A 21,922-nucleotide genomic window follows, 5' to 3' on the forward strand; every position below is an offset into this window, starting at 1 on the left:
AATTGCATATTATGGAAATCTCTATAGATCGGAGGGCTAGGATCATCGTATGGAAATAATTTTGGGGGAACAGCATATTTACATTGTGTTCCATCAGATGGACGGTTTGGATCATCCTATGATTTCGTCCTTACAGTACTTTTTGAAAAATACGGGACTATAAGGGCTTACACCGTATGAAATCTCGTATTTGTTAATTTCAATTTTGGGAAAACAAATGAACTGAAATTAGCAAAATACATACGTTGAACCCAAATAGTTGAAAATTTCGAGCTTATCAAGGCAGAACGTGTACTAAATTCACAACAGGGCCTTAGATTGTCATTCAAAGCCTAATGTCTGTTGATTTGGCTCGATTGTCCGGATTGATTGACAGTGAATCAGATAAGAGCAACATTGGGATGTGTGGCCTGAAGAAAAAACGACTTCGTGCATATTGAACCCACTCATCTTCTTCCACGAAAATTCTGTTTCAGTGTCTCTTTTTGCTAATAGACCATTCAATTGAACAATGAGTATTTCTTACAGAGGATGTAAGCACAAGAGAAGTTGTGGACTTCATTCCAATACACTAAAACAAGGACTTCAACTATTCTATAAAGGCAGGAGTTTGGGTTCTCATAAATCAATGAGTGGCTAAACCTACAATATAATACTCAATATAGGACAGTACATACAGGAAAACAGATTGCTAGAAATTATGACATCTTACACAAATGGTAGCTTAGTTTATAGTTTATTCACGTCTCCATGTATTGAAGATGTATCTTCTGAATAAGACAAAATCTGCTAAAAAGTAAGCCTCTGTGGCCGTTCTCTCCTGCAAAAATTAGCCTCTGTGTGTGTGTGTGAAAGACAACTGTATTCAAGGCAGAAAAAGATTACAGATTCACATCAGTGGCGAGAGAGGGCCCGGCGTAAATTGAGACCCTCAAAGCCTGGTACTTGGCCAGCCAACCAATCCGCTAGATCATCAGCACTCCTAAGGACTGTACAAAGGACCTTGAAGGAGTACATAGAAAAGGCATAAGAGGTACCTGTAAGTCTCTAATGTCTCCTTCCAACATCTTCACCACCCGACCCACTTAATGTTGATCTGTGACCAGTCTGTACACACCACAACATTTGTAAGATCATCCTCCTTATAATGAGTTTGTAATAGAAACTAAGGCCTTGTTCGGTTGAGATTATGCTAACAGATGTTGAGGCCCCCAACCTATTATTGGACTCAAATTACTTTAAGGACCTGTTTGTTTTAGATTATGACAACCTATTGTGGAGTCCCCAACCGATTTTGGACTCAAATTTCGTGCAATTTTCTATCCAATAATCGGTTGGGGACTCCACAATCGGTTCTCATAATCTAAAACAGACAGGGCCTAATTTTATGTCCAATAATCGGTTAGGGGCCTCAACATCAGTTATCATAATCTCAAACGAACAGGGCAGAAATAAAAGAGTAGTAAAGGATCCACATCCGAAGCTTCTGAAACTGAATTTGTTGATATAAAAAGATTATATAGAAAGTCTTGGAGGAAGTTGCAAGCTTTCAATGCTTCCTTCCAACATCTCCAACACCGTACTCATTGAAGGCCGACGAGCGGGGTTTAGCAGTGTACACCACAAACCAACCAAGGTTATCTTCTTTTTGGTCTCTTCCTCATCAACAAATGCAAATCCTCCCAGACCAATATCTTGTGGGTCGTTGAGACGGTTATAAATCCAGTCATGTATATGTTTTTCACGATAGCTTTCTGCTCTGAGATCCATATTCTTTCTTCCTGAAACCATTTCTAACAGCATTATTCCGTAGCTAAACACATCTGACTTATCAGAGGCACTTCCCATTAAAACTAGTTCGGGTGCAATATAACCAAGTGTCCCTATGGGCCAACTCATCTTCAGAGAGTTAAAATCTCTTGTTGGGCATAGCTTAGATAGCCTGAAGTCGGATATCTTTGGGCAACAGTCTTCATCCAGAAGAATGTTGGATGGTTTTATGTCAAAATGCAAAATACTAATGCTGCACTCACGGTGTAAGTACTCAAGCCCTCGAGCATTAGTACCTTTGGGCAAAAGTCTTCATCCAGAAGAATGTTGGATGGTTTTATGTCAAAATGCAAAATACTAATGCTGCACTCACGGTGTAAGTACTCAAGCCCTCGAGCATTAGTACCTTTGGGCAAAAGTCTTCATCCAGAAGAATGTTGGATGGTTTTATGTCAAAATGCAAAATACTAATGCTGCACTCACGGTGTAAGTACTCAAGCCCTCGAGCAATGCCAACCGCTATTTGGAATAGTTTCTCCCACACCAAAATAGGTCTTAGCTCCCTGGTATAGATGAACTTATCAAGAGATCCACTGTGCAGATACTCATAGATGAGAGCTCTTTTGGACCCCTCTGAACAGAAACCAAGGAGACTAATGACATTAAGATGGTTCGTCCTCCCGATACTTGCGATCTCTCTAACGAATTCTTTTTCACCATTCTTGGAGTCTCTCAGAACCTTAATGGCAACCAAACGTCTGTCAAGGAGCATCCCTTTAAATACAGGACCAAAACCTCCTTCGCCCATTTTATACCTAAATGAATGGGTCACGGTCTCGATATCTAAGTACTTGTATCTTTTCAGACCGGGGTATCCATTATTCCCAAGAAATGCATCAGCAGTTGGACTATTCTTTGTTTTCTTCCTCCAAAAGAAGAATGGCGTGTTTGCTAAGAATCTCCTGTAAAGAAAGAATAAGATCATCACCACTTTTCCCCTATAATCAAGCCTCAATGAATTTGTCCATATCTAAGAAACGAAAGCAAGTGACTAAATCACAAGTGTACAAATTTCAGTTTCAACAGTGGGAGTTTCTGTGAGTGCTTGAGTGGTTCTTTCTAAAGAAGATGGAGCATAATCCTGCACTAACAAGTTCAAATGTAATAGATTTATGAGTGAAAAGCAAAACATAGAGGTACCTGACATGCTCTACATAAAGAGATCCATCAAAGAAGGATAATATATGTAGAGAAACGAAATACTTTGGTTTCCATGATTAAAGAATCCCTAAGAAAATAAGTTCACTTCTATACTTCTTCCTTGCACTTCCTTGCAAAGCAACATTGGAGATAGAACTAGAAAGCAAATGCAATTCTCTTAAGGTGCCAAATAATGGAAAGATCTAAGGATCTGAAATTACAAATGGAGTAACAACTACAATAAGAATGCAATTTCTTTTGTTATCATGGTTATTTGAGGAAATCAAGGATAAGAAATCTTATAGAAGCTTCTTCCTTACCGATTGTCTACTGGACTAGGGAAGTTGCCTTCGGCATTAAAGTGGATTCACAAAATTTCAAATATCCATGTTTAACTAATTTCAGAACATGTGAAAATTCTCCAAATTTGATCCAACAAAATTCCATTTTCTCTAGGTTAGGTGGCTGCAGAAACTACGATTATGATAACCAAATTCTAGTTCTAGATGACTCTTTATATATATATATATCATCTAATGGGTGAAAGTAGCAGAGGTGTTTTTCTGATTCCTCTCACCAAAATTCGAGTGAAGATAATGCATTCTGGCACAAGTCCTTAATGAAGTGCAAAACAGGCAGCCAACAAAGACAGGAGTCCTTACAAAAGGTAATGAGAGAGCAAGGGTGCGGAATACTAGCGAACTGTAATTGTTGATATAAATCACACTGATCATACTCCATTTAAGGTGCATATCATGGTCCAGTGCGAGAATTTGTTCTATTTATAAGGAATTGACCCCTTGAACCCAAGTTCTGTAACTATGTTTCCTCTCCCGCAGAATAGGAAAAGTTTGGTTCTTCTATCATGAGTATTTTAATGTTATATTCGCTATGGATGAACTCCAGATATCTTCTACAGGGTGTTGAGAGTCATCATGACTCTTAACGTTTACCACCAGAGGGGTTGGGCTGGTGGGACCCATTAGATCATTAGATTAGTTAGATTAGAATTAGGATTGGTATTGTGGTTCCTAGGAGATTAGGTTTGGATTTATCTTGTCTTAGGATAAGTTTATCTTTATCTCATAGGATTTGTGGTCAAATTAGAGTAGGACTTTATCTCTTTTTTGTTATAAATAGAGGAGAGGTGCAAAATGTGAGGCATGTAGGAAGTGTACAAAGCTTCTTTTGTATATTCAATAGAAAAGCTCTCTCTCTTTCTTGCTTTTGTGGTTTGTGTTCTTGAATTATTTTTTAGTTTTCTTATTCTTGTTTTGATCTCTTTCTTCTACAATTGGTATCAAAGCAAAATTTGGGAGGACCGTTCGTTGAAGATCTGATAAAGGATTCACTACTAGGCAATCTTGATTTTTCACATCGAAAGGAGACCTGAAAGAAGGATAAGATGGCCAGTGATTCGGGTTTCTCGTTTTCAAGAAAGCTCAACAGCTCCAACTATGATTTATGGAAATCGTTTATGGAGTCGTATTTGCAAGGGCACGAGTTGTGGGACATGACTTGTGGAGCAAGCACGAAACCACCAGCTGATGCCGGATAGAAGATGAAGTGGAACGCCAAGGCCGGAAGAGAACCCTACGCACTCAAGCAATCGGTCGAGGATGACATGCTTGTTCGCATCTCAGATTCAAAGACACCAAAGGAGGCATGTGACACTTTTGCTGGCTTGTTCGTGAAGAAGAACACAAATTAGCTTCAACTCTTGGAGAAGCTTGGATCAAGTGAAATCCTCGATATTTGAGTATTTCCAAAAGATGAAGGTCTCCTGCAGAGAGTTGTCCGTGTTGGATCCAGAGAGCAAGATTTCAGAAGCGGAGCAGTGAAGACTCTTGATCAACAGTCTACAATCAAAGCACGCAGCCATTGCCGGTTGGGCGACGCATCCTTCTAGGATGAGTTAGAGAGTCTACTCATTAGATACGAGATGGTGCTCGTCAAAACTGGATCCTTGAAGATTGAAGATAAGGAGGAGATCATGTTCTCTAAGAGAGCCAAAGGGAAGCGGCAAGGCAAGTCCAAGCCAAGGTACGGGAAAGGCGGATCCAAGGAAGACAACAACAGCAAAGACAAAGACAACAAGAAAACACATGATAAGCAAATAAAGAAGGCATGCTGTCGTTGTGCAAAGCCGTGTCACTTCACACACGACTGCAAAGCGAAACTTGTTCTTGTTGAAGGTAATTCAGCTGTGGAGGAGTCACGACGTGCTGGAGCTAGTGAGCAAGGGGGAGCCGATGAGGAGGAGGACTGGGACCTGCAAGCCAATTATACATCTATTGCTTATGTCACAATGCAAACGACAAAGGTGCTCGGAGAGCTAGCCTTGACAACCACTGTTTGCGATGTGTACTTACACGATGAAGCGACTACAACATTCACAAGTTGCATGATCGGAGGGGGAGCAACTGTTGACTACGCGAATGGATGGATTGTTGATTCAGGTTGTTCAAACCACATGACGAAAGATGAGAAGAAGTTCCAAAGCATGCGTTCACATAGTGGCAACCGGAGTGTTGTGACAGCCAATAACTCATAACACCCTGTGAAGCGCATAGGTGAGGTGGAGATCATGGCGAGATTCAGCAAAGACCGCATATTGCATGGAGTCTACCATGTCCATGTCCCCAGCATGGCGAAGAATTTGTGATTGTCTCACGGATAACAGAAACATGACATTATGTCTTGTTTGGACCCGACGACGTCAAGGTTTTTCAGAAGATCAAAGTTGATGTGATTCTTGTGATGGGCAGGAAGAGGGTGAAGTCCATATACGTGGTGTCTGCAGAATAAGTGTACGTGGAGAAGACATGAAATAATGAAACTCCAGATCTTTGGCATCCCCATCTATGACATGCTGAATACAAGAAGCTTTACGGGATGGCAAAGTGTGAAGTTGTGAACGGATTTCCCAAGATAGAGTTTCATCCCGATGCGGTATGCATGGGATGTTTAATCGGCAAGGCACATAGACTACCACTCCAAGAATCAAAATTCGACAAAGGAACCCTTCGAATTAGCACACATTGACATGTTTAGGAGAGTAAAGACTCAAGGTATTCTTGAGTCTTGGGTGTAATTCATGAAGGAAAAATTAGAGTACTTGAGAAGTTTAAAGAATTTATGCCCAAGCACAGACGTTGGTCAGAAGAAATCAGACGTTGGTCAGAAGAAATCTATAGTGCATTGTCAGACAACAGAGGAGAACATACATCACAGGAGTTTGACAAATATATGCAAGAGAAAAAATCAAGAGGCAACTCATTTGTCCCAGCACACCACAATAGAACAGAGTTGCCGAAAGGAAGAATCGACATCTGGGGATACGTGTCGATGCATGTTACACGCCAAAAATGTGCGACCATAGTTTTAGGCCGAGAGTATGGCGACAACAGCGTACGTGATTAATTGGCCACCCCAATCTCGACTCGGATTTGTTTCTCCATACAAGAAGTTACATGGAGGCAAGCCGACTGTCAAGCATCTTCGTGTTTTCAGGTGTGTCTGCTTCATGTTTCTCACAGAGAATCATAGAAGCAAACTTGAGCACTAAGATACATTTTTGTGGGTTATGAAAAACGACGCAAAGGCTGACGGTATTGTGATTCAACTACTGGGAAGATCCACATCTCGTGTGACGTAGTCTTCGACGAAGCATCATTGTGGTGGTCATCTGATGTTGTTGTTCTACCAGATTCATTTGAACTTGAAGATGAGGTGCACGGCCGTCTTAAAGAAGAGGAATCGAAGCAGGGGGGGAGATGATCGGTTAAAGGCTGGATCAAGTCCTAAAGAGACTAAGGGAAATCGTCGGAGGGCGATATTTCTCAACCTGGAAGTTCTCCAAGGCAACCATAAAGTCCTTGGAAGACTAGTGTTAGTTCACCATAAGAGCATACACCGAAGGAGAAGCATCCTTCACAGCTTGATGATGAGAACGAAGTTACAGACGGCTCGGATCATCCTATGGCCTGGACGGTACACTGTCATAACCAAGGAGGAGAATTTTGGGGGCCCATCAACTGTTCCTGTTGAGAGAGAGAGAGAGAGAGAGAGAGATCCGCAAAGGTCTTCGCGTGTACGGAAACCCAATCCTAAGTACATAGATGGAGCATTCGCAGAAGAGAACGAGGGGAAGGAGATTCTATGCAATATCTCGGTCACCCATGCAATTGAAGAACAGACTTCACTCAAAGCTGCATAAGGGCTTGAGGAGTGGCAAGTTGCAATGCGAGAGGAGATCGTTACCTTGATCAAGAATGAAACTTGGGACCTGGTTCCATGTTCGGTAGAAGTGAAGCCAATGACATGCAAGTGGGTGTACAAGGTGAAGAGACGATCAGACAGGACAATTGATAGTTATAAGGTGTGTTTGGTAGCGTGTGAGTTTAGCCAAAAGTACGAAATTGATTTTGATGACACATTCAGTCCAATTGCAAAGATCACTTTGTACGTGTGTTGACTGCTATCGAAGCAAGGAAAGAACGGAAGCTTTGGCAGATGGGTGTTAAAAACGCATTTCTTCATGGTGAAATTGATAACGAAATTTGCATGGAGCAGCCACATGGTTTTGAAGATCAATAGAAGTCAGAGTATGTCTGTAAGTTACGAATGGGCTATATGGGCTAACACAAGCACCACGAGCATGGTACGACAAGATTGTGGAGTTCTTGGTGTTCAATGGTTATGCTGTAGCACCATCAGACTCAAGTTTGTTTCTGAAGCAGAAGACAAACAAATCACAATGGTGTTGATTTACGTCGATGATCTCATTGTCACTGGAGATGACAATGATGAAGTTATGCTAACTCGAGAGAGTCTCTCAGTGAGGTTTGAGATGAAGAAGCTCGGCGAGCTTAACCACTTCCTTGGTCTGGAGGCAGACCGGAGTGATAAGGGAGTATTTTTGTGTCAGAAGAAGTATGCTAAGACTTGTTGAACAAGATTGGCATGGAGGACTGCAATCCAATCTCAACTCTGACGGAAGTGAATGGGAAGTTGAGAAAAGAAGTTGGTGAGCTACTGGAGGATGGAACCATGTACCGACAGTTGATCAGAAGCTTGATTTACTTAGCATTGTCATAACCAGATATTGCTTGTATAGTTTGAGTGGTAAGCAGGTTCATGTAGAGTCTGAGGAAGCCACACTTGCAGTACGTAAAAGGCATAACAGAGTTTGGGATTCTCTATGAAAAGGGAATCTCATGTGAGGTAGTGGGATTCTGTGACCCAGATTATGCAGGAGATCTATCAACGCATCGATCAAATACTAGGTTTGTGTTCAGCTTAGGTTCTGGAGTGGTAATTTGGTGCAGTAAAAGACAACCAATGGTTTCGCTTTCTGCAACTGAAGCCGAGTACAACACAACAGCTTTGGCGGCATAAGAATGGGAGTCGCTTAAGCAGCTTATGTCAGACATGAAGCAGCAGGCAAACTATTTTGTTGGGCTATACTGCGACAACGAGAGCACAATTCGACTGACAGAAAATCTAGTCTTTCACTCTCGTACAAAACATATTGAAGTGCATCACCACTTCATTCGTGAGGAGGTACTGAAAGGGGACATCAGTCTTCTCCCAGTTAACAATGATGAGCAGCTGGCACATATCTTCACCAAAGGATTATCTTATCCAAAGTTCTTCAAGTTCCGATGGCAACTTAAAGAGTCAACACTGAGGGAGTGTTGAGAGTCATCGTGACTCTTAACGTTTACCATCAGAGGGGCTGGGCTGGTGGGACCCATTAGATCATTAGATTAGTTAGATTAGAGTTAGGATTGGCATTGTGGTTTCAACAAGATTAGGTTTGGATGTATCTTATCTTGGGATAAGTTTATGTTTATCTTTTAGGATGTGGATGACTTTGAATAGAAATAGGAAATCTACTTTTAATAGGTTAGTTTTGATTGGTTAGTAAGTGGACAAATTAGAGTAGGACTTTATCTCTTTTTTGTTATTAATAGAGGAGAGGTGCAAAACATGAGAGGCATGTAGTTGTTGTAAAAAACTTCCTTTGTATATTCAATAGAAAATCTTTCTCCCTTTCTTGGTTTTGTGGGTTGTGTTCTTGAATTATTTTCTAGTTTTCTTCTTCTTGTTTTGATCTCTTTCTTCTACATAGGGGTCATTGTCATTTTCTTCTACAATGAGTATATTTATATTATATTCTCTCGGGATGAATTCCAGATACCTTCTATAGGGGGTCATTGTCAGTTCCCACTATGCTAAAAGAAAACTACTTGAAAAGTTACATAAACAAAGTAACTGCAGCTTACCTAGTAGGAGGGGTTCTCTTTTCCTGTCTTTTCATATCCTCGTTATTCATCATCACCACCCGAGTGAAATCATGCACCTGCTCCTGCTGCCGTTGCTGATCCTGGTGATAGCTTTCATATTCATGTTCTTTAGTGACTTCTAAAATAATATCACCAGGCTGGGGCCTTTCGTCATCCAAAACAAGATTGTCGGTTTCAATTTCCAGCACTAGCTCATCTTCTTTCTCCAACAGATCTATTTTGTTTTTCTCATCTGATGTCTGCTTTCTAAATGTCAATGTAGAAACATCATCCTCTTTCATTCCTTAAAGAAACACTTCATTTAATATTAATGAACTGGTAAAGGTGCCTCCAAACCCCAGATTACCTAAGGAAAAAAAAAAACATGTCAGAAGCTGAATGATCCTATTCATTTGTCAACACAAATAAGCAGTCTCTGCTGCTCTCAGTTGCTTCTTACCCTCGTTCGTTCTTGATCTCATTTTCTCACTACTTTCGAAATGTTTGGTTAGTGCTTCTACAAGAGTAACTCGGGGAAATGGCAGCTGAGAAGAAGCCTCTGTGGCAAGCTGATTAATTCCTTCTTAATACTGAATTGGAGGACAAATTTGAGCATGATTTCCCTTACTACTTTCACCCTTCACGGAATTTTGGACAGAAGCTTCAGTTACCATACATTGCTCTTCAACATGCCCATCTTCTTGAAATGCGGAATTCAAATTCTCAGGGATAGATTCTGTTGTCTTCTCTTGAAAATGGCCTGTAGAACTCGAATTCTCTGTGCTACATTCTGGAGTCTTCTCTTGAGAATAGCCTGTTACGACATCACTAGTATTAAACTTGCAGATCCTTGTGGAATGCCCTTGCCGACAACAGTTTGAACAGTACGAAGGTAGTTTCTCATAGTGTATATATTGCCAAAAACCTCTTCCTCCAATTCCAATCCACACTTGGCGAGGGAGCTCCATCAAAAGATCGACTTCCACCCAGACTCGTGCAACATTGGTTCGAGATAGAATTCTTGTCGGACCATCAATTGCGAGAGCCCTTCCAACTAAAGATGCTATGGAGAACAAGACATCCTCTTGGAAGAAAACCACGGGGAGGAAAGGAGCGCAATCCAAACAGCAGCTGAAGAAGGTTCTTCTCGTGCTAGTCGAAATTGAGGAGTCCATTTAAAAACCTTCATTAGATGACCCTTAATCCACCATCGATTTCTGACCCATATTCATAGCATGTCCCGTTCAGTGTCTAATCTAATGAAAACATGGTGAAGATCTAGTAAGGTAATAGACCAATTGCCTTTGAGTTTCCATTTTCTAGCAACCCATTCTCTTATCTGGGCCAAGCTCAGCCTTGAGAGGGGGAACTTCCCCACAAGGCAATATTTGAATTTCTCAGCGTTTGAGTTAATAACAGACTCTGCAAAGTGAATTGCAGGCTTACCTCTGTAAACAGAAACCTTCGGAGAACTGTGGGGTCCATTCATCTGATCCTGTCTTGTTTTCCTGTATCCATGTCTTTGATTTCTCTGGCGGTGAGCTTCTGCATGAGAAAAACGGGGTCGATTAACTGAAGGCTTTGGATCATTGCCTAGAGAAGAAATGTCTCTAGAAATGCAGGATGAAGCATTGGTCTGATCCTCCATTCTTTTCTGCCATTCATTTCCCCAATCCCTCTGTTGGCTTTTGGGAATTGGTTGATTGGTTGAAGAATTTGTGTCACTGGCTAGAGAAGAAATGTCTCCACCAATATCTGATGTATAATTCGTATGATCCTCCATCCTATTCTGACACTTATTTCTCCATTTCCTCTGGTGGGTTTTGAGAAGTGGCCGATTTGATGAAGAATTTGGATAATTGGATAGAGAAGGAACACGTTTAGCAATAGGATCAATGGAGCTTGATATTTGTGTTGGAAAATTTGTTGAGGGTACTGTTGATGATAGAAAACAGAAACTTGTTGCTTCAAGGCGTGATATCACTTTCCTTAAGACAAGATTCGCCCCCACTAGTAGTGTGCAAAGGGGATCCGCGAATTGCCTCCAAGATACAATGAAGCCTAGTAGGGAAGCCCTACTAATGTTTGATGACGCGTAGCACTAGCGGAATCAAACCCGAAATGCCCTTCCGAAATTTCAAGCCTTAGAGAAATCTCTAGATTCTGTTTCTGCAGAAAAACAGTATCTAGAACAGTAAACAAAAGAAAAAACAGTATGTAGAAATACTTGGGGATTTTTGTAGGAGTGTAGAAGAGAGTGTAAAATCAGTCAGAATTGCCAATTCGATTTCTATCTGAAATAAGAAGTTTGCACATTTTTTATAGACCATCTGGTGTCTTTTCAGTGTGAAAAACACCTCTACAGGGCACCTTTCCAGAATGTTTGAAATCTGACCGTTAGATCGCACCCATTGATATTGAATGGTCCTGATCGATTCTAGAGGTGACTGTTGGTTTGAGTAAATCCTCTCTCCAACCCAGTCATCGTTAGATCAACCATCTATGGTGTGGATCGCACCCCCTTGGCACATGACCGTTGGGGGAAGGGACACAACCCATTTGATCACACCCTTTGACCGTTGGAGTCATGGGCCCGTTGGGCCGACCGTTAGGCCCGAACCGAAGCCCAACCCAACTGAACCATTCGGCTTGATGGGCCTGGGAACCATTTGACCGGTCCACCTTCATCTTGATCCAACGGTGCAGATCAAATCTGGAAAAATTAAAGGCTCCAATCGCTCCTCGCGACGTTGCGTACGTGCGAAGTGCAAAGTGCGCCTAAAAAAGCGCCAATAAAGCGCCACTATGCGCCCTATAGCCCATTGCCCACGCCGCGCGCGCGCGTGTGCGAACGGTGCGTTGCACCGTCCCGCGGGTCCAACCATGGGTTCAACCCAATGTGCAATCAACAAGAGTTAGAAAAGGTAGTGCTTTATAAGCCCTTCTCTTTCTTTTCTCTCATCCGATGTGGAACTATCTTTTCAGCTACACTTCTTCATCCTTTTGTAAAAGCAAATATTTCCAAGAAAACATTTTCTTTTTCCCAAACGCTTTTGATAAAACATTTTCCAAAACACTAAAACATGTAATATACATGATTTTGAAAATGCAAAATCACTAACAATCCCCCACCATTTTCAAAATCAAAGAAAATTTTCTCATCAGGCTTGGAAATCTTATGCATAGATGAAGGTATCTCTCGATTTGAACCTTCACTTAGTGAGGACATATCAAAGTTAACCAGAATTGCATAGTAGACGTATCTTTGAACTAGCTATTCTATTTGGTTAACCGGATACGTCTCACACACAAGATTTCACCTCTTTGGGCAATTTCTAAAACCGACACATGTACTGGCCTTGTGTCTATATCTTGGTTTCATGAGCGCTCTAGAGACTAGCCAGGTCTCATAGGAAGCGGCACCACTTCCACACTCACATAGGTAGGCTTATCAAGAGTGCCCCTGTAACTAAAACACTCCAACACTATGTTATAAGCCTATTAAGAGTTTAAATACTCAGCCTTCTCATTTTAAACATTACAGGTACCAAGCACTTTACCTTGGGATGGCAAATAAAACAGATTATAGTGCTTGCGATCACTCCATATGATGTACTTGGACTCATTGAACTCAAGACTTGATGTTTATTCAAGTGTTGAGTTGATGTTCCATCATTGGTGACTATTGGTTAATGGCTTTAACCCCATCCCTAATGATGTTTTACACATCAGATCTCTTGCAAGAGCTTTAGTGAATGGATCGGCCAAGTTTTGGCTCGATCTCACAAAATCAATAGTTACTACTCCATTAGTAAGTAACTCTCTTATAGCACTATGTCTAAGTCCTATATGTCTGGACTTACCATTATAAACATGATTATATGCCCTTGATAGTGTGGCCTGACTATCACAATGGACATAAATCGATGGCATTGGTTTAGACCATAACGGAATTTCCAATAACAAATTCCGAAGCCATTCCGCCTCTTTACAGCATGCTGCCAGAGCTATAAACTCTGCTTCCATAGTTGAAGTTGTTATGCATGTCTGTTTCTTAGAGGCCCAGGAGACTGCTCCCCCACCAAGGGTGAAAATCCACCCACTGGTTGATAAATGGTCTATACGCTCAGTTATCCAACTAGCATCAGAGTATCCTTCTATTACAGTTGGATACCCACTATAACATAAACCATAGTCTATAGTTTTCTTTAAATATTTTAAAACTCTATAGACTGCATTCCAATGAGAAAAACTAGGATTACTGGTAAACCTACTAAGTTTACCTACAGCATATGCTATGTCTGGCCTAGTACAAGTCATAGCATACATAAGACTACCAATTACACTAGCATACCCTAGTTGAGAGATAGTCCTGCCAGTATTAAGATACAACTTTATAGTTGGGTCAAAAGGTGTTGAAATGGGTGAACATTCAAAATGGTTAAACTTTTTAAGAACTTTCTCAATATAATGTGATTGTGTTAGAATAAGACCATTGTCCTGTCTTATGATTCTAATACCCAAAATCACATCAGCTTCACCCATATCTTTCATATCAAAGTTTTGAGAAAGATATGATTTAGTACTTTGAATGCTTACAATATCAGTACAAAAAATTAACATGTCATCAACATATAAACAAATAACAACACCTTTGCTGCCCTTAAATTTACTGTATATACATTTATCTGATTCATGTATCTTATAACCATTTGACACTAAGACTTTATCAAATCTTTCATGCCATTGTTTAGGGGCTTGCTTAAGCCCATACAAAGATTTGATAAGCTTACATACTTTATGCTCTTGGCCTGGCAGAATAAATCCCTCAGGTTGTTCCATATACACTTCTTCATCAAGTTCACCATTTAAGAATGTGGTTTTAACATCCATCTGGTGAATGTGAAGTTTGTATATGGAAGCAAGGGCAATCAACACTCTAATGGTAGAAATCCTAGCAACAGGTGCATATGTGTCAAAATAATCAATACCGGGTTTTTGAGTAAACCCTTTGGCAACTAACCTTGCCTTAAACTTTTCTATGGTCCCATCTACATTGATCTTCTTCTTGAAGATCCATTTACATCCTATAGGTTTAGACCCAGGTGGTAGATCAACCAAAATCCAAGTTTTATTACCCATGATAGAATCCATTTCGTCATTAATTGCTTCTTTCCAAAAAGCAACATCTTGTGACTTTATGGCTTCTCCATAGGTTTGAGGGTCACTTTCTATGCTTAAGTTTAACAAGACAGAACCTTGGAGTTTTTCCCTTGTCCCTTCTACCAGGTAGGTTACAAAGTCAGGGCTAAAACTCCTATCCCTTCTATCTCTTGAACTTCTTCTTATTTTACTAGGTTGTACACTAGGTTCACCAACTTCTGTTTGTGATTCTAAAGGATGATCTACAGAAGTTGTAGGTTCAATTTCTTTAGGAATTGCAGTGAACCTATTTTCATAGAAAAAGGCATCTCTAGATTCAATTATGGTATTGACATCTATAAAATCATTGGGTTCTATAACTAAGAACCTATAGGCCTTACTGTGACTAGCATATCCCAAAAAGATACACTCAATACCCTTTTCACTTAATTTCCTTAACTTAGGTTTAGGGACTTTAACTATAGATCTACAACCCCAAACTTTAAGGTAACTTAAGTTTGGTTTCCTTTTCTTCCACAATTCATAAGGGGTTATATCAGATTTCTTACTTGGTACTCTATTCAAAATGTGACAAGCTGTAAGTAAGGCTTCACCCCAAAAACTTTTATTTAAACCAGAATTAACAAGCATAGCATTAATCATTTCAGTAAGTGTCCTATTCTTCCTTTCTGCTACACCATTTTGTTGTGGTGTATAAGGGGCAGAAGTTTCATGGACTATGCCTACTGATTCACAGAAATGAGGAAAGTGATATTCACCACCTCTATCTGATCTGAGACATTTAATACTTGTTATACATTGGTTTTCTACTTCAGTTTTATAAATCTTAAATTTTTCTAAAACCTCATCTTTATGACTAAGTAGATAAACATAACAGTACTTAGAATAATCATCAATAAATGTAACAAAATACTTTTTACCTCCCTTTGTGGGAACACTATGTATGTCACATACATCACTATGAATTAAATCTAACAAGTTAGAAGTTCTATCTACTTTAGGAAATGACTTAGTGATTATCTTGGTTTGCATGCATGTTTTACATCTATCTACTAAGTCATTTTCATATTTAGGAATTAAGGTTAACTTAACCATATCATTCATTTTCCTAGTATTTACATGTCCTAAACGATTATGCCATAAAGATAAAGAAGAATCCAAAACATAAGCAAAGACATTCACTTTATTGATATTAAGTTTGAACATCCCTTCATACATATATCCCTTCCCAACAAAAGTACCCCCCTTAGAAAGAATGAACTTGTCAGATTCAAATACAAGTTTGAAGCCATTCTTGTTGAGAATGCTTCCAGACACTAAGTTCTTTCTAACTTCTGGTACATGGTAGACACCGGTTAGAGTGAGTCGCTTGCCGGATGTGAACTCAAGTTCCACCTTGCCTTTCCCTTTTACTTCTGCTGTCGACGAATTTCCCATGTATAACACGCTTCCATCTTCAACTGTTTCATAAGTTGAAAACAGGTTCCTGTCTTTACAGACATGCATCGTCGCACCAGAGTCAATCCACCAATCATTGCCATCTTCAAGCATATTTGCCTCTGATTGGCGACAAACTTTTCTTTGTCTGTTGGTGCACCCGACTTCTTATCCTTAAGAAGTCGGCACTCACTCTTGTAATGGCCTGGTTTGCCACAGTTGAAACAAGCACCATTTCTTTTCTTATTCTTATTAGTATTCTTTTCAGGGTGTTTGTTTCTCTTTCAATTGCCTTTTCTTTGTTGGTTCGAATTCTTGACATTTTCCACCAAATGGATCTTAGAGGATACAGTTTCATTTTCTTTCTTGTCTCTGATTCTTGACTCTTCCTCAATCATGAGGCATTGAGCCAAGTCTTCAATAGACATTTCCTCTTTCTTGTGTTTTAGACTTTTTCTAAAGTCTTTCCAATTTAGTGGAAGTTTGTCAATAATTGACGGGACAATAAAGGAATCATCAAGAAGGATGCCTTGCAAATGAATTTGATTAATTACATGTTGTATTTCATGTAATGAATCAATAACAGACTTATCATCTACCATTTTAAAATTTAAAAATGGACTCACAGTGAATTTCTTGCTACTGGCATCTTCCGCCAAGTATTTGGCTTCAAGTGCATTCCAGATTTCACTTGCTGATCCCATGCCTTGATATATGTCAAATAGTGTATCTGACATAGCATTTAGGATGTGCCCTTTGCAAATGTAGTCATCCTGTTCCCACTTCATCCTTGCACGAGCCTCCGCCAAAGTTTCATTTTCATTTGCTGACGGCTTTAGAGTAGTGAGAACATGGACCACTTTGAGTGATGTCAAAATGAAGTGCAACTTCTTCTGCCAGCGCTTGAAATTTCCTTTGTCGAAACGTTCGAGTTTGACAAAGTCTTGGGTCATTTGACGAACTGAATAAAGTGCCATTGAAACAACAGTAGTAAAATCTTGTCTTAAGATTGTTGGAAAATTTGTTGAGGGTACTGTTGATGATAGAAAACAGAAACTTGTTGCTTCAAGGCGTGATATCACTTTCCTTAAGACAAGATTCGCCCCCACTAGTAGTGTGCAAAGGGGATCCGCGAATTGCCTCCAAGATACAATGAAGCCTAGTAGGGAAGCCCTACTAATGTTTGATGACGCGTAGCACTAGCGGAATCAAACCCGAAATGCCCTTCCGAAATTTCAAGCCTTAGAGAAATCTCTAGATTCTGTTTCTGCAGAAAAACAGTATCTAGAACAGTAAACAAAAGAAAAAACAGTATGTAGAAATACTTGGGGATTTTTGTAGGAGTGTAGAAGAGAGTGTAAAATCAGTCAGAATTGCCAATTCGATTTCTATCTGAAATAAGAAGTTTGCACATTTTTTATAGACCATCTGGTGTCTTTTCAGTGTGAAAAACACCTCTACAGGGCACCTTTCCAGAATGTTTGAAATCTGACCGTTAGATCGCACCCATTGATATTGAATGGCCCTGATCGATTCTAGAGGTGACTGTTGGTTTGAGTAAATCCTCTCTCCAACCCAGTCATCGTTAGATCAACCATCTATGGTGTGGATCGCACCCCCTTGGCACATGACCGTTGGGGGAAGGGACACAACCCATTTGATCACGAAGTGCAAAGTGCGCCTAAAAAAGCGCCACTATGCGCCCTATAGCCCATTGCCCACGCCGCGCGCGCGCGTGCGCAAACGGTGCGTTGCACCGTCCCGCGGGTCCAACCATGGGTTCAACCCAATGTGCAATCAACAAGAGTTAGAAAAGGTAGTGCTTTATAAGCCCTTCTCTTTCTTTTCTCTCATCCGATGTGGAACTATCTTTTCAGCTACACTTCTTCATCCTTTTGTAAAAGCAAATATTTCCAAGAAAACATTTTCTTTTTCCCAAACGCTTTTGATAAAACATTTTCCAAAACACTATAACATGTAATATACATGATTTTGAAAATGCAAAATCACTAACAATTTGTTGATGTTCAGCACCAGATAGAAAGTTGGGGACATTGGGATTTTTGTTGTTTTTGGAATAAAAGGTTCCGATCACCCAATCCTTTGTGGAATTCTTTTTCATTCTCATCGAAAAAGTGTTTCCACTTCAATCACTTCTTCTGCCGCAGTGTTGTGTTTGGGGAGTCGCCTCCGTGAACTTTCCTCATAGTATAAAACCTCCAACATCCTCTTCAAGACAGACACCTAATACACAAAGCCCATTTGTTCTTTTCAAAAGAACCAGTATACTGGTCAGTTGCAGTTTAAAGGTGAGAAGATGTTGCAGTGGAAACTAGCGATACTTTGATAACGTTCCCATCGAAGTTTCTCTTTTGAAATAAAAGAGGGGCGCTGATATTCCCCCACGGCTTCCTAACGTTAAACGTTAGGATCTAACGTATACGTCACTTTCCCACCATTTGACCTCTCTCTCTCTCTCTCTCTCTCCACACACACAACAGGAACAGTTGGTGGGCCCAACAGAAACCGTTGGTGGAATGGTGGGCCCATCTTTGAACAACGTAGGCCCCGCCCATACCACACCATAGGATAATCCAAACCGTCTATTTGATGGGCCATAAATGTAAATAGGTTGCATCCCAAAATATCATTTCCATAAGCTGATCCTAACCCTCCAATCTAAATAGAAACTACATCTTATGCAACCTCTATAGATTGTAGGGTTGTGATTATCTTATGGAAATGATTTTTGGGGCACAACCTATTTACATTGTGGCCCATCATATGAATGGTTTGGATCATTCTATGGAGTTGGTCGTAAAGTAACATTAAGGCCCGTCCACAACATAGGACGATCCAAGCCGTCCATGGTTTGGATAATCCTATGGAGTTGGTCGTACAGTAACATTGAGGCCCAATCGTAGGCCCCACCGATATTTTTTCAAATTGAAGCGTACCGTCCACAACATAGGATGATCCAACCGTTCATGGTTTGGATCATCCTATGGTGTGGTTCGTACCAATTTAGGCCCCACCCATATTTTTGAAAATGAAGTGTACTGTCCAGACCATAGGATGATCCGAGCTGTCCATTTGATGGGCCACAATGTAAATAGGTTGTGCCCCAAAAATCGTTTCCGTAGGATGATCACAACCCTACAATCTATAGAGGTTGCATAAGATGTAGTTTCTATTTAGATCGGAGGGCTAGGATCAGCCTATGGAAATAATATTTTGGGATGCAACCTATTTACGTTTATGGCTAACTATGTATATGACGCCGAAAATAGACCGATTTGATATCACCCCTCAATTAGAATTAGCAAAAGCAATGTCCCCTTGCATAATATGGATTCCAAACATTCATGATCTGTATGTGAATGAGTCGAATTACTTATCCCTCGGTCTATTAGTGAACTATCTCTCCAGAGATTGTGAAAGATGTTCCACTAGAAATATTCTTGTTATTGCTTCGACTCATATTCCCCAAAAAGTGGATCCCGCTCTAATAGCTCTGAATAAATTAAATACATGCATTAAGATACGAAGGCTTCTTATTCCACAACAACGAAAGCACTTTTTCATTCTTTCATATACTAGGGGGATCACCTTGGCGCAGACCTCGAGAGCTGGCGACCCTTCGGCTGGCCTTTAACTAGAAGTGAGAAAGGGGCAGTGGATATACATTGCCAGATCCAGTTTCTCCATGTCTGGTTGAATCCATACAGACTGAGCACTTTCTCCAGGAAGCCCCATTCTAGCCCTATATTAGTAAGTCATACGCATACGCCTTTAGCATGTCGAGCTTGAGCTTAAGACACCAGCCCCCCCCCCCCCCCCCCGCTTTTCTTCTCTTCATCGAATGAATTAGCTCATGGGTTATTATGACGCCGTCCTCGACCTCTTACGATTGCCTTTTGATTATCCGATAGTTGCTTTGGGAGGAGTTTACCAGGACCCTTGTTTCCCCGTCCAGACGGGCCCCTCGAACGGGAACGCCCCCGGAGAACCTCATTGAAGGCCCGCCTGCCAAAACAGGCGTCCTTAATTTTTCCGGCATCTTCACAACACAAGAAAAACCGGGCGACATACCTGAATCCCTGGATACCCTAGCTTCCTCTCCTCGCTTAACTATTCATTCTATAGGACGAGTCGCTTCCGCTTCCTTCCCTCTGTGTTCTTCTCTTCGTCCTTCCGCGTATCTTACATCACTTTTATATTTCTTCTAATTAGACTGACCGCCCTTTTTTCCGTCCACTTATAAAACCGTACACAATCTATCGATCGCGAGTGTCTCCATTGGATGCTTCCATCTAGTATACCATCATTTCTTCCGTCAACAACGGAGGCTTCTACGAGCACTCTTGATTCGAACGATCGTGAGTCTGTATGTTTATCAATGACTCAATGGATGGAAAAAAGCCCATGGCTTACAGTTGACTACTTAATCTATCGGTCATAAGTGGATCGATATCTATTAGCTTTCACAATCGTGCGGATCATTTCTCATTCCCAGGCTAGTCTTTCTGAGTAACGGAGTCTTCCACCGAAGGGGAAGGCCTCTACTCCAATAGGCTAGGGTAGGGCTAGCTCTAACCCGGGGGTTATTCACTCGAAATGGACGGTTTGGATTATCCTATGGTGTGGTATGGACGGGGCCTACGTTGTACAAAGATGGGCCCACCATTCTACCAACGGTTTCCATTGGGCCCACCAACTGTTATTGTTGTGTGTGTGTGTGTGGAGAGAGAGAGAGACCGGTCAAATGGTGGGAAAACGTTAGCCAGCCGTCCCAGGGGGGTGGTCAGCGCCCTAAAAGAGAAGAAACTCTTCCCCGCTCTAACGCTTTTTGAAAAAAAAACTAGGATGTTGCTAAGCAACTTCGGCAAAAGTGGGAGGAGTCAGGACAGTCAAATAAATGGTCAGTTGGGTGACTCCTGCATTTATCTGGTCCCACCATACACAGGAGGGACACGAGTGGTCATGGAAAGTTGGAAACCATCATCTTGTGGGCCCCATCACCGACGCTGAGGCAATGGGGAACCAAAACTTTGATACTCTGGACTTGGTGAAGCCCACCTTTCATCTGGCATTTGTGGGTATATGACTGAATCTAATCAGTCATCTTTTGTGGGCCATGGAGATCAAAGGTGGGCTCTTGATCAAATGTGACTCATTCAACTTTTGAAATTCATTGAAGTGATTACAATTGCATTCTTCAAGGAAGGCAGGGGTGCAACTTGGGTCCGGCAGGGTTGAGCTTTAGCGAAAAAATGAATTGGAATCAACCCGAACCAGACTCGATTTTAAGGTAAAAGCTCAACCTGAATTCTGAAAAATTGACCCGAGTTGCAACCCCTACTTCAAGGCTTCTCCTTTTCGACTTTCCAGAGCGCGGAAACGAGCGGGGGAAAAGCGGAAACGGGCAGAAAAAATCAGCCAAAATCCACTCGAAAAGCCACTCAAGAGTCAGAATTGGAAGAAACCGGCGAACCGGGTCGAATTTGCTGCGGTGGCATTTTTTGTGGGCATTACACATTTAAGAATTTTGGGAATTGAGGTTGAGCTTTTACCATAAAATGGGGTGAGGATAGGGTTTATTCTAATTCATTTCTTAGCATATGCTCAACCCGACCAGGCCCAACCGTGAGTTAGGTAAGTCAAAAAGCCCGTCAACACAAAATGTCGTGATACATCCACAAACAGAATTTCCGAGAAACATCTGGACATAAATTAGCTTTCAAAAAAGTTAAATTACCAATATAAAAGGCGTAGGTCGTTTTCTTTGCCTAAGCAACATGGAGAAAGCTCAACCTCAATTTCTTAGAAATGTAATACGTGCATGGAGAAAAGCTACCTAAGCAACATCTCCATCATACAGCACAGCCAACCTTTGTTGAAATATGTCATACAAACTGGGCCCACTAAGCTAGCTTTATCTTTTAGTTTCTTATCTGTGTTTGTTTTGTTCTTTTCTAGAATTTATCTTGTAAAGTTTGTTCGTAGGAATTGGGAAGTGTGAAAATGTGATGAGAGTTTATTTAAAGGAAGCTATTGTTATT

At 40.9% G+C, this 21,922-nt stretch overlaps 1 pseudogene; it reads right to left on the bottom strand.

The window, feature by feature from the left end:
- Nucleotides 1-1,515: 1,515 nt before the first annotated feature.
- Nucleotides 1,516-2,578, bottom strand: LOC143853259 (LEAF RUST 10 DISEASE-RESISTANCE LOCUS RECEPTOR-LIKE PROTEIN KINASE-like 2.1 pseudogene; annotated as a pseudogene).
- Between the last annotated feature and the right edge of the window lie 19,344 nt (nucleotides 2,579-21,922).

This window comes from Tasmannia lanceolata, unplaced genomic scaffold, assembly GCF_043159265.1.
Source record: "Tasmannia lanceolata isolate RefF3 unplaced genomic scaffold, GAP_Taslan_0.1 ptg000019l, whole genome shotgun sequence".
NCBI classification, from domain to species: domain Eukaryota; kingdom Viridiplantae; phylum Streptophyta; class Magnoliopsida; order Canellales; family Winteraceae; genus Tasmannia; species Tasmannia lanceolata.